General features: G+C 42.9%; 1 protein-coding gene across 3 annotated transcripts in view; it reads right to left on the bottom strand.

Moving 5' to 3' along the window:
• CNTNAP2 (contactin associated protein 2) overlaps positions 1-26,245 on the bottom strand; it is a 1,803,519-nt gene that overhangs the window by 814,768 nt on the left and 962,506 nt on the right. The window lies entirely within an intron of this gene.

Consider the following 26,245-nt stretch of genomic DNA (forward strand, 5'->3'; position numbering starts at 1 on the left):
GCAGTTCTGGCCTCCACAGATACATGGAGGCCGCTCACTCCTGATAATGTAAGGCCATGGGGATACTCCTTCACAACTCATGAGAAGGCTCATCTGTGGGGACAGGGATGCCTGGCAGAATCACTAATATTGTGTGATGACATCCTTCCTTCCATGGACCACTCTCTCATGAGAGTGTCAGGACATGGAGACACTCATGGGGGGCAGACAGAAGATGCTGCCCATCCCGATTGCTCTATACAATCAAGCCATGGGGATGGGTACCCTGGCAACACTTCTCTCTGTCTTGGCAACTGCCGTGAAGCATGCCCTCTGCCAAAGCGTGCCCTCTGCCAGCCCATCTGCTCATTTGAAAATGTCCACCTTTATTCTTACCCAGAATGATGACCTCACTTTCCTGCAGTTACTGAAAATTGGGGCTCACCTCTCCCACAATTCCCCATGGTGGCAGATTTGCATATGGTGCAAACCCGGAAAATTTGAATGAGAGTAAAGATCTGTCCCTGGGCATGGTGTTTCCCCAGTCTGACCACCTGGCTACACCTGGACACATGGAGCATCAAAATCTCCTTTGGGTGTGTGAAAGGTTTCCCTCGAGAGGAGGTGGTCTCTGTGGAAAGGTTATATAATTAACCAGAGAGAATGGGGGCCCCACACAAGCAGGGCTCCTTTTTTTGATAGCTCAACTCATGAGTACATGGTCCAATGGAAGACTGAAGGCTTGTGAGCCTAAGCTCCTCCCCAGTAGACTGGCCCTTTCATAAGAGTGCTAGTACCTGATGGCAAACCACCATGGGGGCAGGAGTATGGTTTAGTCTGCATTGATTGCTTTGCCAGGGTGAGCAATTGCAAGAACATCCTTGGTCACAGCATGCCAGACCTCAGGACCCATTGCCTTCCCTCATATACATATCCTCTCCTCGGAAGTCATCATCGTTCCTTCCCTTTCCTGAGTAACAGGAAAATCACTTTGTTCTTTTAGATGCCAGGCAAAGACATTTTTGTTCAAAATTCAAATTCAGAGTTTAAATTCTGATTTTCAGATTTGATCTGATTTCTAACTAATAGTAAAATGTGTTCTTAAGCTGCTTTGTATTATATTTTCTTTTCAGTTTTTTGTCTGTTATGATTTAATGTGCTATGTGTTTTTATTGTATGTTTTAATCCTCTGTTGTGAGCCACCCAGAGAACAATTTGTTTGGGGGCGGCTAACAAATAAAGTTTATATTATTATTATGACTACTTCTACTACTATTACTACTACCACCACCACCATAAATTGTGCTTGTGTGATACAGTTTTGTTTCGGGGCTCTTATGAGGGTGGCAGTGCAATCACTGTCAGGAGAAGGGCTTGAATAGTATTTAAATACCCTTTCCCTGCCAAGGGTGGGTGGATCATTCGGAAAAGGCACAATCACGCTCAACACATGAAGATTGTGGCCAATGGTTGCTGCCCTGGAGATGTGCTGTCACCTTAGCCACCATCTGGTGATGTGACTGTGATGGAACATGCTGGGATGTGGCCTTGGCGGACAAAGGGAGGGGCTCCCCTGCCCTGAAAATGGAGGTTGCTGGACTGCAGTTGGATGAATGTCTGCAATGCGATTCTATTTTTGAAAAATTAACCGCGGGTTCACCAACCTCTGGTTTCACATTATGTGTGAATGTGAACATTCTTCACACTTCTTTAGAATTAACTCCGTTGACATTGTCATTGCTGCCCACCCCCCATGGTCAAAATGCTGACAGGAAATTCACTTAACTTCTGTAAAATGAAGGTCCCATTGATTTCAATGGAGTGGGTCAATTTAATTACATTCATTATATATATATATATATTTTAAAAACCCACTGAGGTTATCTCAGTGAAATTTAGCCTAATTACTACCCATTTACAAAGCTCAACTTATTCCACAGTTCCCATATTGCTAATGTGATGTATGCTCCTGACGAGGCTCAAAGGGGCTTTTACGGCTGTTCTGTCTGTAGGATCTTGCAAACTGTCTGCAGTGTCCTGTCTGCATGATAAAGGAATTGTTACCATGGATTCATGTCCAGTGTTCTGCATGGCCTGCTGATTTAACAGTGGTGACAAGGATGGGATCCTCATGTGGTGGCAGCTCTGCTGTATCTGCACTAGAAGTATCCGCAAAGTGTGAGTAAACGGTTGGTTGATTATTATAGACCTAGAGGCTTAGCCCAGAACTCGGCTTGATAAGGCCTTCTTCAGACAGGACACTTCAGAGAGCTTGCTAGATTCTATAGGAGCATACACAACAGCTAATTCCCCTCTCCTATTATTATTATTATTATTATTATTATTATTATTATTATTAATCCAATTTCTATACCGCTCTTCCAAAAATGGCTCAGGGTAGTTTACACAGAGAAATAATGAATAAATAAGATAGATCCCTGTCCCCAAAGGGCTCACAATCTAAAAAGAAACACAAAATAGACACCAGCAACAGTCACTGGAGGTACTGCACTGGGGGTGGATAAAGCCAGTTACTCTCCCCCTGCTAAATAAAGAGAATAACCACGGTAAAAGGTGCCTCTTTGCCCAGTTAGCTGGGGTATTCTCCTAAGGAGGGTGGGGGATCTTTCTTTTCTTTTCTTTTCTTTTTACAGTGGGGAAACTCCATAGGTCAGTGTTCTTCACTATTTTTCAAGTAAGGGCCACTTTGGGGTGTGTGTGTGTGTGTGTGTGTGTGTGTGTGTGTGTGTGTGTGTGTTTTAAAAAAATCTCCAGTGTGAGAGCCATTTCCCACCTCCATGCAGTGTTGTGCTTTTCCCAGCACAGGGAGGCAGTGGGTTGGGCTACTAAGAATAGCAGAGCCTTGTAAAGCCCCCAAACCATCTTTAAAGGCATACATAGAGTGTCATCATTCCCAGCACCTTCCTCACAGAGTTCTATGGCCAAAGTACTGTGGGTGGGGGCGACTTGGTGCTGGGCTTTACAGGGCTCTGTTATTCTTATAGCCATTATAATACAAGAGTAAGACAACATGGGGTATCTTTGCTGGTGCCAGGCACTCCATCCTCCCCATCTTGATTTGGGCCTCAAAGACCAAGACCAAGGGAAAGTGTGGATGCACAGAGGGTAAGTTGTAAATGAACACAATGTATGACATTATGCAATATCTTTACATCTGTTAAGGCATCAGCCTTAGGTTCTAATTCCCAGCTTTGTGGAGCCTGAGCCAAAATGAGAGCCTTAACTCTGGTCTGAAACTTGCAGGGTTTTTTTTTACTATGGCCTGGGTCATACGTAACATGAAAATTATGGCAAATCCACGGTTTCCATTTGGAACTGTAAATCATACCTCACACGTCCCTCAATCTGTGGCTAGCCAAACTCCAATTGCAGGAGAGGGGAGCCCCTTCCTGCTACTCAGTTGCTGAGGTAGATCCCAGCAAGCTCCTTGGCTGACCAAGCTCCTTGGTCAGCACGTCAGCGGGGCAGATGCAATTAGCCACGATCTTGAAAGGGGCATGCCAAGTATGATCATGCATTTTCAGAGCGCACCAACTGCCCTTGACAGGGAAAGGGCATGCAAATCCCTTTGAATGCCCTGCCCCGCCATGCCATGCCAGTGCTTCTTGTGGCAGCGATGGACCCCAAAGAGCCTTGTACCCCAATTGTCCCACACGAACATGAAACTGGGTGGTGGTTGGTGTCTGGTGGGCCGGGGTGGGGGGAGAGATATTTCATTCTAGGAGGGGAGGGAAACATTGAAACTTCCTAGTAGGGGATTTGTAGATGAGAGAGGGCAAAGGATGCTGGGGGGGGGTCTGTCCCACTGATGATGTTGCGAGAGGTAACCCTGGCAAAGCAGTCCATGCAGACCCAACTGAAATCCTGCGGTCTGGTAGCTTGCTGCCAAGCAGGCTCACCCTCTTATAAAAGGGCCAGTCTGCTGTGGAGGGCTATGCAGTTGTAGGGGCGTGGTCAACCTATTGACTGTGAGATCACAAGGAGAGCCAGCACATCCACCCACCCAAGGGCCCCCAACTTTCAATGGTAAAAGATAAAACAGATTCCCCTGAACCTCCCCACCCTCATTCTTTGTAAGACTTTCATGCCTTATTTAAAATGCCTCAAACTTATTAATCAAATTAATTGACTGATTAAAGATTGCAGCGCAGGCTCTAAATAGAATTGGCTCTAAATAGAATTGGGTCCACTCTTGGACTACTAAAATAGTTTTAACTTCAACACTACTAATCCCTAATTCTAAGCCCTGCTCACCCATAATTACAGAAGAGAAATCATAATGGCTACAGAAAGGGTTTGAAAGAAATAATTACATTTCCTCTTGCCCTTGTTGGTGCATGCATGCAAAAGAAAGAGAATGCTGCAAAATCTAAATCCCATGAGTTTGAGGCACATCAGCATCTTCATTTTTCTTGTAATTTAACTCATGAGCTATTCTGCATTTCAGGCTAATAAAAGCATTGCAGTGGGGAGATAATATAGCAAGCCTATATCACAGATAACATTAAAATGGGAGTTTGCAGAATGCAGAGAAATTTTGAATTTATACAAGGACCTGAAGTTGGAAGAACCATAACTTCCTGAAGACAAATGCTTTAATAAAAGTCAGAAACAAGCATATAACCTGAATCCTCTCCCCGTCACCTCTTCTCTTTTTTTGCTGGGAAATAATGACTGCAGTCAACAATAGGTCAAAACATCTCCCTTTTCCCCTACAGATAATGGATAGGGTTTTAAAATCTTTATTAAAGCACATCCCCCCACCCCGAGAACTCAACTCTTTCTGTTAAAGATATACTGTCTGCCTACTATTAGAATTTTTGACTAGTCTGCAGTGTGGATCTAGAATCTTTGTGCATCCTGATGGTGGCCTGTTTGTCAAGGTGAGGTCTCTACTGCTCTGCCCAGATCATTCATTTGCTTAAGCGGAAATGGTCAGTACTGCTGCAATTGCTTTAATATAGTTGCTATCTGGAATATACACTTTTAATTAAATGCAAGGGGGAAAGATGTCTGATACAGGAAGACTGGCAACCAAGAGAAAATATTTATTAGTTGAGGACCAATCCTGCAATCCATTCCTTGGAAAATTTGGATGACACAGAGGCCGCATCACATGTAACATGAAACCGGTGGTCTAATGGACCTGCAGTTCTGTGCCCTCTTCTCCCATTCTCCCATCTGAATTTGGATGTAATGGAGAGCATCCTCTCTGCATTCAGTGATACTGCAGAGAGGAGGGGGAACTGACTGTGCAGGCTTCCTTCTTGACTGAAGCACAGGCTGCACAGCCAATCATATCAGAGTTGAGGGAGGAGCTTCTTCCCTCAACTCTGGTTCCAAGGAATGCAGCCTGTGGTTCCCCATTCAGACATACCGCAGGCTGCATCCAGCCTCAGGCTGTGATGACAAAACTCACTACAATCAGAGGGTTCATACTGGTGGTCCAAATCTTAACCTTCATTGCCATTGGCCCTTTCAACTGTGGTTCCACATTATGTGCAAATGTGGCCAATATCAAGCCCAACAATATCGATAGCTTTCAGAGAAGTTGAGTCCTGTTATATATGTATTTGACAGACATTAGGACTATTCACACAATTATTAAAATGAACATTGGAGGCATGCAGGCCAGATTTGGAGGCTCATGGCAACCCACAAAAATCCCTCCAACTTAGCTTGCTCAAATGTGGGTAGTCAAGCTTTTATACCTTGTTCTTTACTGAGGTAAGAACAAAAAAGAGCTCCTCTACCTTGATGTTTTTGATCATGTGTCAGCATTTCCGTTCTCCAGCAGCTCACAGCAGCTGGCTGCAATTTTTGTAATAGAGGGCTGTGGCTACAGGGGCTGCTAGCAGTAAATGTGCCACTCTGAACAGCAATCTCTATGGTCCTTTCCTCAAAATAGCTTGCATAGGGCTGTGCCTGCCTCCTACCCCCTCATGGCCAATTGATTGATCCTCACAGACAAGCAGAGCCACCATTTGGCTCTGCAAGCCCAGCACAAACACAATTAACTGTCTTCACTGTTTACACTTGAATATATCCTTTAAACCTAAGCAGGTATCCAGCCTCAACTATGAGACAGCAGATGCCCTGTTGCGTTTTCAGTTTTCCAGATTCAGGGAGCTAGCACCAGAAGCTGAACCAGAGTTGCTGCAACTTTGGAATCATGGGCAGCTGAGGTAGACAGGGATTTGCTGCTATCTCTCCCTTCACCAGGGCAATGTACAAATGGTGCTTCACCCAATTTTTGGCCTTTGGGGGCCTTCCTCCTGATGGGTGGTCTCCCCTTGCCAGATTTTGCAGTATTTGGTCCACCTACATGGTATAGATCTCTCCCTATGATCCATGTCAGAGCATTTAGCTGCCATTAGTTTTTTTCCTGTAAAGCAAGGGGCAAAGCTCACCCTTTTGTGGATTCTAGGGTCAGAAGAAACAAATGGAACCATTTGTCCCTTAGGCCTGGAGTCACTGGTGAAGGTTCTTGGAACTTGATCTGCTCCAGCTGGTTCAAAGCCCCTTACATTTCTTTTCTTTGGGGCCCTGAGAATATAGGTTTGATTTCATGGACTGGGCTCTGCACAGGGACAATATGGCCTTCATAGCTGCTGATAAGCAATTACACATTCATTTCTTCTTCTTCTTCTTCTTCTTCTTTTGCCATTTTAAAATTTTATTGATTTTTACAATATCTTAACAATCAAGTTTCACTTAATTAAGTAAATGTGACTTCCCGCTTACCAGTCTGCGCGGTTCTTGTTAACTATACATATAAGCCATTGCTATAATATTACAAAACATATATACTCCACCTTACAAATCGATTTTACCCGACCCCAACCTGCTGTGATACTAAATTTCAAACCCTGCTGAAAGGTCCATGTTAGAAAAATAGTAAAGTAAGAAAGGTTCCCAATCTTCTTTAAAACATTCCAAGTTTTCATCCCTTGTAAGTGTTGTAAGTTTTGCCATCTCCGCATATCCCAAAATCTTTATCAAGCAGTCTTCTTTTGAAGGCATTTCATTATCTTTGCATTTCTGTGCATATACTATTCTAGCCGCCGTGGTTGCACACATTAAAAAAGTTAAATTTCTTCTAGAGAACTCTCCTTGAGTTATTCCCAACAAGAAGGATTCTGGCCTCTTAGGAAATGTCATTTTAAATTTTTTATTCAGCTCATTATATATCATATCCCAAAAGGCCTTTGCCTTCCTGCATGTCCACCACATATGGAAAAAAGTTCCTTCACATTGTCCACATTTCCAACATTTGTTTGAAACATTTTTATACATTAATGCTAAATTTTTTGGTGTCAGATACCACCTGTACATCATCTTATAACAATTTTCTTTTAAAGTATAACATGCGGTGAACTTTAAATCAGTTTTCCATAATTTTTCCCAAGCTGCCATCTCTATATTATGACCCACATCTTGAGCCCATTTTATCATAGTCGTTTTAACCACTTCATCTCTTGTCTTCCCCAAAAGCAACAACTTCAGACGTATCAGATTTTATATCTAAAGTTGTAGAGACAACCCCATTAAAATCTCCCAATAGGATTAAATTAGCATTCAATAACTCAGCCATCTTCTGTTCTAAATATTTATAAAATTCTACTTCTAAAAATTGGGTGCATAGATTCCTGTTATCACCATTTTAAGTCCAGAAACTATAATTTCCAAAGCTAGCACCCTACTTTCTTCATCTTTAAAAATCAACTTGGGTTCAAATTGTTGCTTCACATAGAGCACTACCCCTCTTTTTTTTTGTCAGAGGAAATGAATTCTTGCCCCAAGGCCTTATTAACCAAATATTTTCTATCTTGTTTTCTAATATGCGTCTCCTGTAAGCATATAATGTCCAAATTTTGCTTTTTAAGAAAATGAATTTTTTTGGCCCTTTTGGTTCTATTATTTAAGCCATTGACATTCCATGATACTATTTTGTAATCCATTTTGACTAATTGGAATTATGTGTTGAAGGCACTGGGTGCTCTGGGGTTAAAGTCTTTTTGTATTTACACCAAAATTCTTGTGCTTTGGGGAGCTCTGTAAACCTATTCCTCTTCCCGTTATAAAAAAAAGACACATTCATTTCTTCAAGACCGACCAGGATGGGTGAGGTTTCTTGATTGAATTGCAGGCAAAGATGAACCCCTACCTTTGACTGGTGGTGGCTGCTCAGACATATATCACTTGGCAGCTGCAGGGAGCAACTACTGCTTCCTTGCTGCACACCGCTGGAATATTTTTGTTGCAGTTCCATTTTTGTCTATTGTCCGACACTCATTGGTGGTGGCTGGCTTTTTGGTCAATTGTTTTAATTCTCATTCAGTTCAGATTTGTTTCATTCATCTACAGAAGGAACAGGGGAGGACACTATAAAGCATATTGGGCAATGGTATGCTAGGGTATTTTGGCTCTACATTCACCAGGCTTCCTTTGTCGGAGGAGGGAATGTAGGTCAAGCTTCCAATTAACTGGTACTGACCTTCTTTTCTTGGTTTCAGTTCTCTCGGTAGGGGAGCAACTTCCTTGCTGTGGATAGTTGGGCAGAGTATTCCTTATTGGGCATCCCAGCATGGCAAAGACTTACACTTGGGCTTTCCACTGAACACAGTCCTGTGTTGGGAATATAGTGGGGGATGAGATGGCAAGAATTGATCCCACGATCATCCAAGCTGCCATATCGAGTATGCATTGGATGTATTAGCAATTCATCTAGGCAAAAATGACCTGGCACAGATATTCACATTGCAGCTTATCTCCATGATAGCTAGGGATTTGGACAAGGTTTTAGACTTGTTTTCAAGCACTGTTTTCTGTGTAGTCAAAAAGCTGCCATGGTTACACTGGCCTGGGGCTAGGGATTTCAGGGTGGTGAATTGTACATGTATGAGTTAGCCAAAATTCTGTCATGGCACGGTGGAGTGATGATACACCTTGCCCTGAGCTGTCTGGGAAGAATGGGATTCATTTGTCCTAGGAAGTGGACAGGGCATAAATTGCTTGCCTCCAATTAGGCATCTCTTTAATTCTTTATGGGCATCTTCATGGTGAGTCAGGCAAGTGGTCTTGCAAACTCCCTTGGGAGTTTTTCAGACAGCAGGCTCTACCAAGGGTTTACCACAAGGCTTTATCACGAGGTTTCAGGGCATTAATGAGCAAATGATGATGCAAAAAGTAGGTTTTTAAAATCCTAGACATAAACTGAGCTAGGTTCCAATACAGAAGGGAAAACCTAAATCGTGTGTGAAGTACTCTCTGAAATATTGTACAGACTAGAGGGTAAATCTGGCCGATATGTGAATGCACGCCCAGCCTCCCAAAGTAAAGTTGCAGTAAAGTCGCTATCTGAAAAAGCTCCTGATGGAGAAATGGTGGCAGATGAAGTAATTAGGAGAGCTGAGGGCTGAACTGAAATATTGTCCATGGGTGGGGGGGGGGAAGTGGCGAAATGAGGAACTTTTGGAGTGTTAAATGCCAAACAGTCCAGAGGAAGACCACTAAAAACAACAACAACAACAACAACAACAACTAGCTGATAGAATACCCAATTAGCAATGCTGGGTGGGGAAATCCTGCCTTATTTCAAAGGATGGATTAAAGGACCTTCAGGTATGTTTTAGTCATAAGACCTTCTACAGCTAACTTACTCAATAATGCCCCCCATTTCTGTCAGGGTCAATGATGTAAAAGACAAAATGACAATGACAAAAACAAGCATAATTTCCTGAACAGTGACCAACATGTTTGATTATTCTGGTATACAAATACAGTTTGGGGAATCAAGTGCTGAATAAATAAACTGGCTTTTTTAAAAACAAATACTGTCTTATGTCAGCATCCTTCCTCTGATTTTATATTGCTTTAAACTGTGCACTCAATTTCATTCTCTATGCACTAGATATACCTCTTAAATGCTTTTCATTCTTGGATAAAAACATTTGTCAAAGTACTACTTGCTGCTCGAACAGTGAGAGTGCAGATTAATACAGTTTTTGGAGGATGCTGCACAAGTGGTTTTAGTTTCCCCTCTTGTAGAAGTCACTGCCACTCCAATACAAATATATCTAAGCCCAAACTGTCCAAGTAGCAGAAGTACTCAGAAGCGTTCTTACCCCTGGACTTTGAGGACCCGGTCCCTGGTCTCCAACATCAAGGGGGGCTCCAAATTGCCGGGGGGGGCTTCCTGCTGCCACCCCACAACCACCCTGCTGCACCAAACGTCCAATCCTCCCCGTAATTTTGGACATGTGAGTGGCTGAGGGGTGGTGACCAGGGGGAGAGCCAAGCAGGCCTCCCCCGCCACCCCATGGCAATGGCAGTGGATGGAGCAACTGCTGGGTCTGTCCATCCAGCCCAGCAGCTCTTGAGAACTGCAAGACACTCCAGCATGCCTGCACAGTTGAAACAGATCATCACAAGTCCAGGGGGGGGGCCTCACGGCAGAGGCCATGCAGGCACTAAAATTACCTAGGTGCACCACTGGAAGTACTGAATAGCTCCTCCCTAAACCCAGTATGAACCTGTTCACAGGTATTATGGCCCACTCTTCATGGAAATAAGCTAATTAGGATGTATTGGCACCAAGGCACCTTGATAGATAAACAGAGGATGGTAGGTGTAAGGACTGAGTCTCAGTCTGTCAGTTCTGAGGACACACAAGTCCATTTTGGAGGACGAAAGGCAGATACTGGTCCACAAGCTTGCAGGAATACGGAAACCATGAGGCATTGGTGCTATGGGATCATGGGGGTTAGGTTCCTGGTCTGCTGAAAATCGGCTGATTTGGAGGGGGGAAGTGTCTTACCATCCTCTGCTGCTCCCCCTGAATCATGCTGTGGCCCCAAATCAGCCAAAAATTGGCTGAAAATCGGTGTCCCCCCACTTTTCTATTTTTTAACAAAGACAGGAACCATTTTGTGGCTCTGTCAAATAAAATGGAGGCCGGAAATGACCTCCGCAGTAATTTCTGGCCATGTCTGACCCACTGATATGCAAGATTGGCATGGTTTCCCCCACTTTTTTCTGCATATGCAGTGGTCGGGTGTATTTTTCCTGAATCCGTGGATAACGAGGTCCACCTGTATGCATAATGGTATTTACTTACATTTATCCCCTTCTTGTTATCTTCGTCTCTTCCTTCCCTTTGTTCTGTACTTGTTATTAAATTTCAGACTGTAAGCTCCTTGGGGCAGTTTGTTTGCTTATTCTCTATAACAAAATGCATGACAGTAGTGTTGTCTGTATTAAATTTTTAAAAATGGCCCATAGGCTGGCTATAGGTTAGGTTATTATTATTATTTCTTGTTTACACAGTCAGACAGGTGTTCTTGACTGGTTTGTTTTATCCAGACATTGAGTCCTTCCCAAGGACCTGGGACGGCTGAATTTTATTGTCAATGTTGTTGCTGTTATAGATATCGTCGCAGAATATAGGCTGTTCCCAGTAAAGCTGCTTTTTGTAATTGGCTGATGGTGATTTTTGTGGCCCCTATGGTGTTGAGGTGCTCTTCAAGGTCTTTCGGAACTGCACCCAGGGCGCCAATTACCACTGGGATTATTTGGGTCTTTTTCTGCCACAGCCTTTCAATTTCAATTTGTAAATCTTTGTATTTTGTGATTTTTTCTATTTCTTTTTCTTCTATTCTGCTATCCCCGGTATTGCTAGGTTGATTATTTTAACTTGTTTTTCTTTCTTCTCAACTACAGTTATATCTGGTATATTGTGTGGCAGATGTTTGTCTGTTTGTAGTCGGAAGTCCCATAATATTTTTACATCTTCATTTTCTTCAACTTTTTTAATTCTGTGGTCCCACCAGTTTTTGGCTACAGGTAGCTTGTATTTTTTGCAGATGTGCCAGTGTATCAGCCCTGCTACCTTGTCATGCCTTTGTTTGTAGTCAGTCTGTGCGATCTTTTTACAACAGCTGATTAGGTGGTCCACTGTTTCATCTGCTTCTTTACAAAGGCGGCACTTGCTGTTTGTTGTTGGCTTTACGACTTTTGCTCTTATTGCATTTGTTCTTAGTGCCTGTTCTTGCGCAGCCAGTATTAAACCCTCTGTTTCTTTCTTCAAGTTGCCATTCTTAAGCCATTGCCAGGTCTCGGTGATGTCTGATTTTCCACATATATTGTGCAAATATTGACCATGCAGTGGCTTATTTCTCCATTTTTCTGCTCGGTTCTTGACTTGTTCTTTCTTGTAGGACTGCTTTCTTTCTTTGGTGTTGAATAGTTTCTCATTATTGACCATTTGAAGTGCATCTTCTTCACTGTCCTTGATATATTCTTCAAGGCCTCTTTTCTCCTCCTCTACTGTTTGATGGACTTGCAGCATTCCTCTTCCACCTGAGCTGCGAGGGAGGTATAGCCTATCTACATTACTGCGGGGGTGCAGAGCATAGTTGATGGTCATTATTTTCCTGGTCTTACGATCTAGCGTCTCTAGCTCTGCCTGGGTCCAGTCTATTATTCCTGCAGTGTATCTGATAACAGGTATAGCCCAGGTGTTTATGGCTTGTATGGTGTTCCCGCCATTGAGTTTGGACTTGAGGATTTTTCTAACTCTCCTGATGTATTCACTTCCCATTTTTCTTTTAACTTCAGTGTGTGCGATGTTATCAGCCTGGAGAATGCCTAAGTATTTGTAATGTTCTTTCTTTTCCAGGTTCTTGATCTTGTTTCCATTGGGCAGTTCCATCTGTTTTTCTTATTTTCCCTCTGTTCATTATTAATGCAGCACACTTGTCTAGTCCAAACTCCATTGCTATATCGCTACTGAATATACGGACAGCGTTTAGCAGTGATTCGATTTCTGACTGGGACTTTCCATACAACTTCAGATCGTCCATGTACAGCAGATGGTTGATTTTACATGATGTTTTAGATGTTTGGTATCCAAGGCCTGTTTTGTTTGTATCCAAGGCCTGTCCAAGGGTCTCACCATTGATTGTTAACTGTGTACTCCACATGCTCATTGCTTTTTTATAAATATCTGAATGTTTTTGCTGACACCAGTTGTTTCTAAACATTTGAGTATCCATGTGTGAGGCAATGAATCGAAGGCTTTCTTGTAGTCAATCCATGCAACACTTAGATTTGTTTTTCTTCTTTTGCAATTTTCTAAAATCATTTTGTCAATCAGCAGCTGGTCTTTTGTGCCTCTGGTGTTTGGGCAATTTCCTTTCTGTTCAACTGGAAGCTGTTTGTTAGTTAATAAGTGTTGCATCATTTCATCTGCTATTATTCCAGTTAATAATTTGAACATGGTTGGCAGGCAGGTTATCGGTCTATAATTACTTGGAACTGCACCTTTTGCTGGGTCTTTCATGATGAGATGAGTTTTCCCAGTTGTTGGCCACTGTTCAATATTACCGCCTTGCAAAATGTGATTGAACTGTTGTGATAGCTGTTTATTAAGGCTTGTTAGGTGTTTAAGCCAAAAGCCATGCAGTTCATTGTCGCCTGGCGCAGTTCAATTTTTAATTTTCTTTGCTCTTTCACGTATTAATTCTGGTGTTATTATTAGGTCTTGCATTTGTTGGTTAAATTTTTTGACCTATTTCATCCAGCCTGCTTTTTTATTATAATCTATAGGATTGTTCCATAATTTTCCCCAGAATTGCACTGTTTCTTCTTTATTTGGTGTTTCTACTACAACTACTACTACTATTATTATTACATTTATATCCCGCTCTTCCTCCAAGGAGCCCAGAGCGGTGTACTACACACTTAAGTTTCTCCTCAAAATAACTCTGTGAAGTAGGTTAGGTTGAGAGGTTGGGTACTCAGATCTAGAAAATATATTTCAAATTAAACTAAAACTAAACCTCATCCTCATATAAACAAGAAATTGAGAAAACCCTATCAATATTCCTGGATATTAGTTGACACTACCCCTTCTCAGTTAAATAACTTGCTTTTGATTTCTCATCTGAATTTGTATCTCTTCAAGCATTTGGATTTTTAAGTCTTGTCTTCTTTAAGAGTTCTCTGTGTTAGCAATTTCATTAAATCCATGCACAGAAGCAGAGTTTATAATTCTATGATAAAAAAGAAATCTAGGATAAATATAGGATCCAATTTTAAAGTCTCCATCCCCATTAAATCTCTGTGTGTATGGAGTCACAGTGAAATAAGTGGTTTGCATCAAAAATTAAGAAAGTTAGCAACATTTCCATCATAACTATCAGAAATATACAAGGGTTAAGTGATGCATGTAAAAGACTTGGTCTGTTTACATACACAGAAGAATTTTCTTAACAGCATGTGGTACACTAAATGTTCTCTCAGTGCTACTGTTCAAACAGCATTACTGATTTAAACTGTTAGAAAACTAGCCTAGATTTTTTAAAAAACCCTAAATGCAGCAGTTACATGATTGTTTCCCATTCTGACTCAGTGGAAGAGAGATAGGATCGAAAATGCTTCTGATAATATCATGTTATCAGCCTGGAGAATGCCCAAGTATTTGTAATGTTCTTTCTCTTCCAGGTTCTTGATGTTGCTTCTATCTGGAAGAGAAAGTGGTGAGACCTGTCCAGTATGGTTGGACCTCTGGCATAGCTCTCACCTTCCTCAGAGAATGCAAGCCCCACAATCACACGAAGGTAGTGCCTCACTGGGCGATGATGATGATTTATTTATTTATTTGATTTCTATACCGCCCTTCCAAAAATGGCTCAGGGCGGTTTACACAGAGAAATAATAAATAATTAAAATGGAACCCTGTCCCCAAAGGGCTCACAATCGAAAAAGCAACATCAGATGTCCCCAGCAACAGTCACTGGAGGTACTGTGCTGGTGGTGGATAGGGCCTTAGTGACTGTAGCCTTAGTGATGGTGAGCACATGGGCTGCCATCCATATCGACCAAGTGCATGTGCAGCATGCTGTGCTTCAGACTAAATCAGTGCATATGTTCATGCAAAGGAAGCTGGTTTTCACTGATCTCCCCTCCCCTCTAAAGTACTCTATGCGACCTGAAAATATGTTCCGAAGGGCTGTGTGAGTGCTATGCAAACAGAAGACTTCAGAGGGAAGGGAAGATAAGCAAAAGTCACACATACCCATGCACTGCTTTAGTCTGGAATGCAGCACACTACACATGCACTTCCCTTGCTGCATGCTTCTTTAATTTGGGTGTAAGCCATTATTAGTGTGCAGAAGGTCCCTGGTTCAATCCTGGTAGTTTCTCGAGGTAGAGCTATGTGTGAAGTGTTTTGACATGCTATATAAAAAGTACACTATATAATTGTTAAATGACATTTATTATTATGCTTCTTAAGACAGACCAGTCATTTGCTGATTTTGTAACATACTGTGTATATTGAATATGTCATCATACTCACAATCAGTGTTTATAATTCTACTAATCACTTAATACAAGTAAAACGGACAGTTTTCCTGCACAGACTGTGTGGAGTGGTCCTCAAAAAAGGGAGAAAAGTAGTGTTTTCCAAAGATGCACAAAACAGACATGGAGTTGGTTTGGATGATACTTTCTAACTGGCCCATCTCTGATTTGATTAAGATATGTGCTCACAATGAGCATGTATGTCTCCCCCAAGCATGCCATTTCTTTATCACGTGGGGGTGGTTAATCTGAACTGCCCCTCTACGAGCGCTTTAAATACTAAGTAATATTTGGAATGTGCTTAGTTAGAGGGGCAGTTTGAACAAACAGTTCTCTAACACAATTAAATAATGGCATCCTGGGTGTGACATGTGAATGGTGAGACATGTGAGCTGACATTTTAATCATGTAGAGCAGGGATTCTCAAACTTGGATCCTCAAGTGTTATTGGACTTCAACTCCCATAATCCCCAGCCTCAGTGGCCTTTGGTTGGGGATTATGGGAGCTGAAGTCCAATAACACCTGAGGACCCAAGTTTGAGAATCACTGATGTAGAGGCAAGCTGGTCAGAAAGTATTGTAACCCAATCCAGAGATAGACAGAAAGACAAAGAGATAGTATGAAACAGCTAATTCACAAATCTATCTATTGATCGATCAATAGATAGATAGATAGATAGATAGATAGATAGATAACCAGGCCCATAGATAGACAAATTGACAGACAGACAGCATAAAGCAGCCTGTTCGCACATTTATCTTTGTGGTGCTGGAAGAACAAGACATTTCATATTCCTGGAGATTATGAAGACTGAATTGGCCTGTCCTTAAAAAAGGAAACCAACAAATATGTTATCCCAATAAACAGTGTGTGAGAAGAGCAGTTGGGGAAACTATGGCAGTGAGGATCAGTCAAGAGCCCTAGGCTAAATTATTTAACTTGTGGTGAGCTCAGCAACGCAGATGTCTTCACAGAGGATATAACAGGAACCTGATGGAGCTCAAGTGCTGAAGGGAAACCAGGACTCACTCTCTGCACAATCTCTCAGAAATAATGTGGGCAAATGAAAACAGCCCCTATAGCTAATTAGAAGAAAACCTTCAGAATATCTCCCTTGCAGAGTGAGGTTCAATCTTCTGGTGCTCAACAGTTAATTATGTTATAGAAAAACCAAAGAAAGCACAAATAATCATTCTCAGAATCAGTATATTTTTGTGTGACAGAAAACCTAATTGTTATTAAGGAATTAAGGAAGCTCCCAAATTGTTGGAAGAATCAGGCAAAAAATAAAGACATTTCAGGATTTTCTGCACTGCAGTATTGCTATTGTAGTTGTTCATTTATACGTTGGCAACATCAATCTAGAAGAAGAGCCAATCAATGGCCATACTGAACTACACTAGGGAGCAGCATCCAAACTATTTAATCATGACTAAGGACCATTGAATTCAATTAGACAAGTTAGTTAGTCATGACTATCTTAAATCCCATTAATTTCAACAGTTGTCATGATTAACTTAGTTTGGATGCTGCCCAGGGAAAAAAACAACAAAAACCCCACCTTACTTGTATGAATATTCCAGATTTCCCTTGTTCATGCCCAGAGATTCAATACAGTATAATGGTTAGAGTGGTTGAACTTAGTCTGGGGAGACCCAGGTTCAAAATCCCTTATCAGCCATGAAGCTCATTGGGTGGTCCTGAGCCAGTCACAATGAGGCGCTTCATTGTGTGAAGCGCCTGACGCGGGTTTCTGTGGAGAGAGCAGGCTTAGCCTATTCTCCCCGTAGATAAGCAGCCGCTCGTAGCTGGGTGGCCTGATCGGCCGCCCACACGGCTGCAGGGATCAAGCGCCGTGTGGCCCCTGGAAGTTTCAGGATGCCCCATGCAAGCACGTGGGGCATCCTGGAGAGACCCCCGAGCCCGGGAGGCTAATTGCAGCCTCCTAGTCAGGGGTCTACTCATGTGTCACCACATGCCATGGCGACACATGAGCAAAAAACAAGGTTAATGGAGCAATTCTTGACCTTGTTCAAGGGGAGGGGGATTTAACGAGGCTAGCTGCCGGGAGCAGCATGGCTCCCATTGCAGTACATGATCGCCCTTAGCCCACTTTTGGGCGATCGTGGGAATAGTCTCATTGTCTCTCAACCTAATCTATTTCACAAAGTTGTATGAATAAAAGAGGACTATATAAGCTGCCCTGAGGGGGAAAAGGGCAGGATAAAAATGCAATAGCAATAATGCACTTGGTTACACTTATATTATAAACATACGTCAATGTTCATACCACTAGGAGTCATGGTTTGACCACAGAATCTTAGGAATGATAGTTTTGTAAGGTGCAGAGAATTCGGTGTAAGAAGGAAAAAAGCCCTAGCCCAATTCTTCCCCTTAAAAACTACAATTGCCAGGACTTCCTGGGCAGAAGAAACAATTAAGCAGTTTAAGTCTGGAGTGTACATATACCCCTAGTGACAGCAGAAATATGAAGGTCAGTTGTAGTATTCTATATATTCAGGTCTTCATTGTGTGCTAGTGGTGGTGGTGATGATAGCAAGTTTATTGAGGAAGCAGATTTGGGTTACTTGCACAGTTACTTGGAGTTACTTGCAAAATATTTTTAAAAACTACTTCTTGCAAAAAGCTATTTTGAATTTATATTGACTTCCCTGAGAACTACAGTATATCTGAAAAAGTGCTAATGAGAAACTTTATAATTTTGCATGCAGCGTTTATATCTGATGAACCAATTTTTCTCCCTGGACATTTTGTAGAAGTTGGCTCAAAAGAAGCCTTAGAACACATTAGTAAACTTCTGCCCATCTTTGTACACTAAGAGAGGTTATTAGATTAATTTTCCCAAGGTCATTTTGGTCTTTCCTGAAGAAGCAATGTTGTTGTTGTTTTAAGTTACTGTGATCAATATATCTGACACATTTAACATTTCAAAAATATATCTGATACATTTTGGTACATTTTGGTTTATAAGCAGATTGTTTTCCCTGCTTGCCCTTCTTGATCCACATCCAACATCCTTCAAAAATGTAATAGACTTTTTAAAGGATATTGCATTTGTTTTTAATAATAAAAAAGGCCTCTTGAAGGACTGTTGTTGTTAACCTCTGTTTCACAACACTGCACTGCAAACACCACAGTAAATACATTTTATTTGTGCCCACACATAAAAATTAATCATGTGTATCCCAGTTTCAATACTTTTCTCTATTACAGGAAATACATTTTGCTTTACAATTCTGATCTCATTTGCTTGCAGAACAACCCTGTGAGGTAGACTGACTTTTCTATGCCCAGCTACTGAACCTCATGCATCTCACATCTGAATCTGATACAATGCATAACTGTGGTCCAGAGGTGGCTCATCAATATGGGCAGGAGGGTCTGTGACTCCCTCCCAACAAACAAACAATATAAACAAGCTACCAGAGAAACTCAAATTTACCAGTACAGACAGACGACAAATCCTCAAAACAACAAAGCTTCCTGCAGCCCCTCCATCTTGCCTGTTGCTTCCTTCCTTTGGTCTTATTGGCTGGAACAGCTTGCTAATCAAGCTATTCCAGCCAGTCTGATTACTGGGGGGCACCAGCCTGGCATCAACCACTCCAGGAACTAAAAAAATTGGGTAAAAATACACTTCCCGGTGGCTTCCGAGTCTGTATTTTCCACCTAATTTTTAGTTCCTGGAGTGGTCAATGCCAGGCCGGTGCCCCCTAGGAATCAGACTGGCTGGAACAGCTTGATTAGCAGGCTGTTCCAGCCAGTAACACCAAGGATCAAAGCAACTGGAAAGGACGAGGGGCTGGAGGAAGCTCCATGCTTTGGAGGTGTAGGGAACTGTGGGTAGTGGGGGAAAAATGTCCTTTCCTAATGCAGGCCAGGTTAATGGATAATCTCCCTGACCAGTATAAACCAGTTCTGCAGCACGAAAGAGACTCTAGTGCTGAGTCATCCCTTTCCTGTTCTCTGAGAAGCAGACTGGCTGGTTTAAAAATCTTTAACTTTCAGGACCTGAATGTTAAGGAAAAGATTGTGGTAAACCCAGAGATTCTGTTAGTGTAAAACACTGTCACCAATTACTGTAATACTTGCCTAGAACTGGACCATTGGACTGAGTGCTTTAGTCCAAGGTCCCTCTGTAGCTGGGTACTGGGCAAATGCAAGAATCTGTTCCCCCTTCTTTTAACAGGCAAGAAGAAAATCCATTGTTCTCTCATCAGTTCTCTCTCATCTGCCTGCACATTGAGTTAATTGTTAATTTGGCCAAGCTGTCTTTGAGACATGTTCTGCACCAGAGAAGTCCCCCAATTGCCCCCTCGCCCCCCACTGGGTTAATAACCAACCCAATGAGGCTTGTAAAAAGAACAGAGAACAAACTTTTATTCAATTACTACAGACTGGTTCTGTCTGAGGCTTTTAGTTTTTTAGATACACTTAAGAATTCTTAATTAGTTACAAAATACTTCAAAAGCACCCCAAACTATGTTGGGGCAACATACAGCAAAACATAGTTACTTAGTTGAAAAAAACAGATATTTAGAAAAATGCAAAGCACACACACAAGCACAATAAATTCCTGACGCACAGTCTGACTAAACAAACTGTTCCCTATGCTGGGTTCCTGAAGCCAACAAAGTCCTAGCTTTCCCTTTCCTTGACTCACCAAACCCCTGATGAGGATGCAGGCTCCTGCAGATCTCTCGCCCTGAGAGATTATCCTGCTCCGCCAAGAAGTATCTGACCTCATTCTAGTCCACACTCTCTGTACAGACTTCCTTTCTTTATCTCAGAAATCCTAGCAACAGTACTCTAGTTCCCACCCACCTAGTGTACTGATTGGTTGAGCCCTGGAGTTCACCAGCCTTTCAGTCAAGACAAGAGTTCACTTCCTGTTAACTCTTTAGAGGGTGGGAAGGCTGGTCACTATAAGAGGATTTGCTGGCTTCCCTGCACTAGTAAGTCTGAGTTTCTCTGGTACCTTGTTTGTTTTGTGGGGGGATGCAAGTCCTGGCTTTCTCCCCATTTTTTTCTGCCCCTCTTTCTCCTGCCCCTCTTTTTCTGCTCTCTACTTTCTGTCTTTTCCTTTTTGGCCCCTGCCTTCTCCCCCGCTTCTGCTTTTGGCCCCTGCCTTCTGCTTTCTCCCCCCGCTTTCTGGTTTCTGCTGCCTCCCCACCTTCTAGTTTCTTCATTTTGCCCTGCTTTCTGCTTCCTCCTGTTTCTGATTTATTTTTTGCCCCAGCTTTTCTGACTCCCTCCCTACTTTCCTCCATGTCAGTGGGCTTTTCCCCCACCAGCATGGAGGAAAGAATGAGGGGTGGAGCTCCTGCCTTTGTTAGTGGGCTGTCCTCCATCCACCTAGCCATAGTGCCCACCAGCTACCACTGCAGTGGTCTCCACCCTAAAATCACCCTAAATACGAATATTCATCAGGGAGCCCCAAAGGGGGGAACAAAGCTCTGACTTTCTCACACAATGGAGCTTTGGAGCCCAGCTGTTAGCTGAGGTTAAGGGAGTGAGCACTCCTTTAACCAGGGCTAAGTGCTCATGTGTTTGCTGGAGCTATGTTTAGCCCCAGCAAACATAGAGACAGGTGCCTAGAGTGCCCATATCCTAGGGGAATCCTCCAATGCATCATGTATCCCGACCTCTCTGGAGGTCAGGACGTGTCCTCCCAGCCTCCAGAATTTAGCTCTTCAGGCACACAGTGCAGATTGTCTGGGAGTGCAATCTGCACTCCCAGCAGGAGTCCAGCGATAGTTGGGAGAGAAGGTGAGTACGTACAGCAAGCCTCCTCCTCTGCTGCCCCACCCACTAGGTCATGTGAATGTCCTCAATTGCAATTTTATCCACCTTCACAGAATTTGGCACATGCAGACTATATGCTAACAGTTACACAACCACCAATTGGGAGGCTTTATACATCAGAAGAATCTATTTGCGTATGTGCCACTTAGACGTTATGTAAAATGTCTGGAAGCTGGGAGCAGCACATGCTGGTGATATATTCCCTGCCCTACCATATTTTGAGTTGGCTCACTTTCTTGGATGTACAAATGGTCCCACTGAATTTTAAACTGTGTCAGTAAGGAGAAGTGGCATTCTCTCCATTGCCACTTATCAAATGGTTGTAAAAACACAGCACTGGGGTGATATGTCACATGCTATTTCAGATCATATGCCTGCCAGAAGGTAATGCATTTAAAATTCAAGAGGAGGGGGGGGAACTCCCATCAAGATCAGGTACTCATCATTCCACATAAATGTCATACTGATTACAGTGATTATATATCTAGCAGAAGGAGAGAACCATGCGTGGCATATGGGTCACAACTACAAATTGTGGCTCTGGGCACTAGCTGTTCTACAGCTGCTGTTCTCTTCTCTTGGTTACATGTTATTTGCTGATTCTTTGCTATTCTTAGCCTACATTCCTTAGAGGTAGGAGGCATGCTTAATCACATCTATTCTGCACTAAGCTCATCTCTTGCCCTGCCTCAGTAAACAAGAAGAAATGAAAGCAACAGATGGAAATACTAATGCAACACTGTTCAGCTGCTTTTGTGTGTAGGAAATGCATGTGGGGATAATTGTATTAAGAACTCATCCATCAAGCTAAAGTGCCAAATTTGGAACTGAATACTGAAAAAAGGCTTTCCTCTCCATGTACAAGCAATATATTCATTTCACATGGTCTATGTACATGCAGAGACAGAGAGGTCATTCACACAGTCAAAAACTGTGTTCTACCCAGGTTTGGGAGCTGTGTGCGCTCCCAATTTTTGGTTGTGTGGAAGCAAGATAAGAAGAAAACCTGGGTAGACGTGATCATGTGGAAGCAAGGTAGGAGGAAAAGCTGACTGCAAACCATAAAGAGAGCAAGTTTCTAGCCCTCATATTTATCTCTCTACATACTTTTAGATGTGGGACTCAGACAAATGCATCAAGAACAGCAGGTCTGATGACTGGGGGCTTCTGAACTCTCAACATAGTTCTCTGTTCCTGTCTGTAGATATGCTGAATCCATAGCTCTCTAAATGTTTAATGAATACCAATCTTTTCTCCACTCAATCAAGGCCTATTGCAGGACCTGACAAAAGCTCTGATTCACACACACACACACACACACACACACACACACACACACACACACACACCCCTACCTTTTTCAGAACTCCATTCTAGAAATAATGCATAAGTTGGAGTAGTCAGACTCTGTCCCCAATCTATGCATGTTCCTTAGAACATCTGAAGAGAATTCATAAATGTACAACTGTATGGTGCAGGACTCTGTCCAGATGTTCAAATGCATGTGCATAAATCAGGGTGGAGTCTGCTGCTGAAATTCCATCCAGGGGCAGCCACCATAGTAGCCACCATTATGTGAACGGGTTCAAAGAACCCGGGCAGCCAATGGTAGGGGACACTGAAGCCCCCAGGGGGGTATGGCTCAGGCTCCAGAAGAGCCCCAAATGAACCCCCACCGCCCACACCCGGGCTACTAAGAGCCCCGAGCCAGCACTTGCCCATCCTTTTCAGGCAGTGGCTCATGCAAAAGGCATGTGGCCTTGATGTCATGCGCAAAGGGGCCATGGCCTTGAGATCAGCAGAGCCCAAGCAGCACTTCCTTGTCATTTCAGGCAGCGCTTGCTGCCTGAAAAACAGAGGCGTATTTAGGGGAAATAGCACCTAGGGCAAGCACTGAAATTGCACCCCTGTCCAAACATCTGACACTCATCTTTCAGATAACTTTACCATAATATCAGCTCAAAAACACAAGTCAAGCTCATTAATCTTTTAATTAGCAAATTATGGCACTACATGAAACTTATAACTGCACCTTCCTTGCTTTCACTGATGCAATTTGGTCTATGATGTGATCAAAGTCCATTTTTTCAGTTTCAGTCTTTCTGACTGCAGAGAGGGAGCTCTCCCCAACATCTGAACATGGGCAGGAGAGTGGGGAGGGGGGCACAGAACTGCGGGTCCACTGGACGTGCAGTTCTGTGTTATGTCTGAACTGCGTGGAAGAGTTTAAATCAGGACTCATACTGCATAGGGATGAGCAAGGAAAAAAACATTTATTTTATTTTCATTTAGACATTTGCTTCTTTACTTGTTTGAATTTGTTTCATTTTGTTGCTCAGCTCATTTAGTTTCCTCAGCAAGTCTAATACTGCCTGTACTTTTGTTCTTTTCTATTGAAACAGCATTCTACTACTATTTTAATTTCAGAGAGAATGGCCAGGTTCAGATGTAAACAGCCCAGAGACTTGAGATTTGGGCAGTATAGAAAATTGTTATTAAATGAATACATGGCACACATACTATAAGCTTCCATTGCTTTCAGTAGGATACCCTACAGCTCTCCTCTTCAGTTTTATATCTTATTGAAATGATATTTTTAGATCTTCTACTACACTTCTAAAGGATCAGAGTCATCCAATTTCATACAGAAAGGACGAAGTACCTCCATTTTTAGAGGCAATAATAATGTGCACATATTATTTATTTATTTATTTATTTGATTTGATTTGATTTATATACCGCCCTTCCGATATGGCTCAGGGCGGTTCACAACATGATAAAAACAATTAAAAACAAATTAACAATTAAAATAAACCAATAAAACCAATAAAACAGCTAACAGCCCTGAAAATCAGGGCAACAATTTAAAACAGTTTTAAACAATTCATCATTTAAAACTCTGGAAGGCCAGGCCAAATAAGTACATTTTAAGGGCTCTCTTGAAGGACAGCAATGATCTCAGATTATGAATTTCTGCCAGGAGTGCATTCCATAGCCCAGGAGCAGCTACAGAGAAGGCCCGCCTCTGTGTCGCCACCAGACGAACTGGTGGCAACTGGAGACGGACCTCCTCAGATGACCTTAACGTGCAGTGGAGAATCATGTAAAAGAAGGTGCTCTCTTAGATAACTTGGACCTAAGCCGTTCAGGGCTTTAAAGGTAATAACCAGCACTTTGTATTTTGCCCGGAAATATCGGCAGCCAGTGTAGCTGTTTCAAAACAGGCATAATACGGTCTCTCCGGGTTGCCCCAGAGACCAGTCTGGCTGCCGCATTCTGAACTAACTGAAGTTTCCGGACTACGTACAAAGGCAGCCCCACGTAGAGCATATTGCAGTAGTCAAGCTGGGAGGTTACCAGCTGATGCACCACTGTTTTGAGGTCATCCTCTCCGAAGAATGGACGCAGCTGTCAAATCAGCCGAAGCTGATAGAAAGCACTCCTGGCCATGGCATCCACCTGAGATACCAGGGTGAGGCCTGGGCCCAGGAGTACTCCCAAGCTCCGCACCTGCTCCTTCTGAGTGTAACCCCATCCAGCACAGGGAAATCTAACTCATCCCTCAGATTCTGAGCCCCCACAATGAGCACCTCCATCTTGCTTGGATTCAGCTTCAATTTGTTCTCCCTCATCCAGCCCATTACAGCCTGTAGGCAGGCATTTAGAGAATGAGTGCCATTTCCTGGAGATGAAAAGGAGAAGTAGATTTGGGTGTCATCAGCATACTGATAGCACCCAGCACCAAATCTCCTGATGACCTCACCCAGCAGTTTCATGTAGATATTAAAAAGCATTGGTGACAGAATGGAGCCCTGGGGGACTCCATATAACAGCCCCCATTGTGAGGAGCAACTGTCACCAAGCTCCACCATCTGGAATCTACCCGAGAGATAGGAGCGGAACCACTGCAAAGCAGTGCCTCCTATCCGCAACTCCCCCAGGCGATCCAGAAGGATACCATGGTCGATGGTATTGAACACCGCCGAGAGATCCAGAAGAACCAGCAGAGTCACACTCCTTCTCTAGATTCCCCGGTAAAGGTCATCCATCAGGCTGACCAAGGCTGTTGCAACCCCATAGCCAGCCCTAAAGCCAGTTTGAAATGGATCTAGATAATCAGTTTCCTCCAAGACTGCCTGGAGCTGGTTGGCCACCACCCTCTCAATCACCTTGCCCAACCAAGGGAGATTGGAGATTGGCCTGTAATTGTCCATCACTAAGGGATCCAAAGAAGGCTTCTTTAGGAGTGGTCTAATCAATCTCTCCTTCAAACAAAGGGGCACCCTACTCTCCCTCAGTGATGCATTTATGATATTAACTAGGCCATCTCCAACAATCTCCCTGCTAGATAGAAGCAGCCAAGTCGGGCAAGGATCTAGAGAACAGGTGGTAAGCCTCACAGCCCCAAGCAGCTTGTCCACATCCTCAGGAGTCACAGATTGAAACTGATCCAATCTAATACTGCAAGAGAGATTGCTGGACACCTCCTCCATAGACTCTGCAAAAACAGTGGAGTCCAAGGCGGCCCGAATACAGGAGATCTTGTTTGCAAAAAGCCCATTAAAGGCATCACAGCAGAACAATATTTGCAGTTGCTCATTGATTTCAATGGAAAATCCAGCAGCTTCCTCCTAAAATTAGCTGCTTGGTCATATTTGATGTAGATGAAAATAAATGAAGCAGGCAATACTCTGGTTGTGCTCTGGTTGTGTTCAGGGCCCAAATTGCTACAAATAGAATCAGTGAATTTCAGTTATTTTTGCAGAATATGACAATGGCCTCATTCTGCCAATAATGAGAGGGCCCACACTTAGCCCTCCCAGCATGATTGTTCAGTGCACATACCCCATCAACATGGGATTGCACCATATGAATATACTGCTCTTTTACTGAGGGGGGGGGAGGGACGGAGGAAGGAAAGGAGGGAGAGAAGAAAATGACTTTATTGTGGGATGGATTTGTGACTGGAGGTGGTTGATGAAGAGACACGATAACAGCTCCCCCCCCAGAGCATGACATTCTGATCCTACGAGCCTTTCCTTCTCAGGAATT

The sequence above is a fragment of the Hemicordylus capensis genome, chromosome 6 (assembly GCF_027244095.1).
Source record: "Hemicordylus capensis ecotype Gifberg chromosome 6, rHemCap1.1.pri, whole genome shotgun sequence".
Lineage (NCBI taxonomy): Eukaryota > Metazoa > Chordata > Lepidosauria > Squamata > Cordylidae > Hemicordylus > Hemicordylus capensis.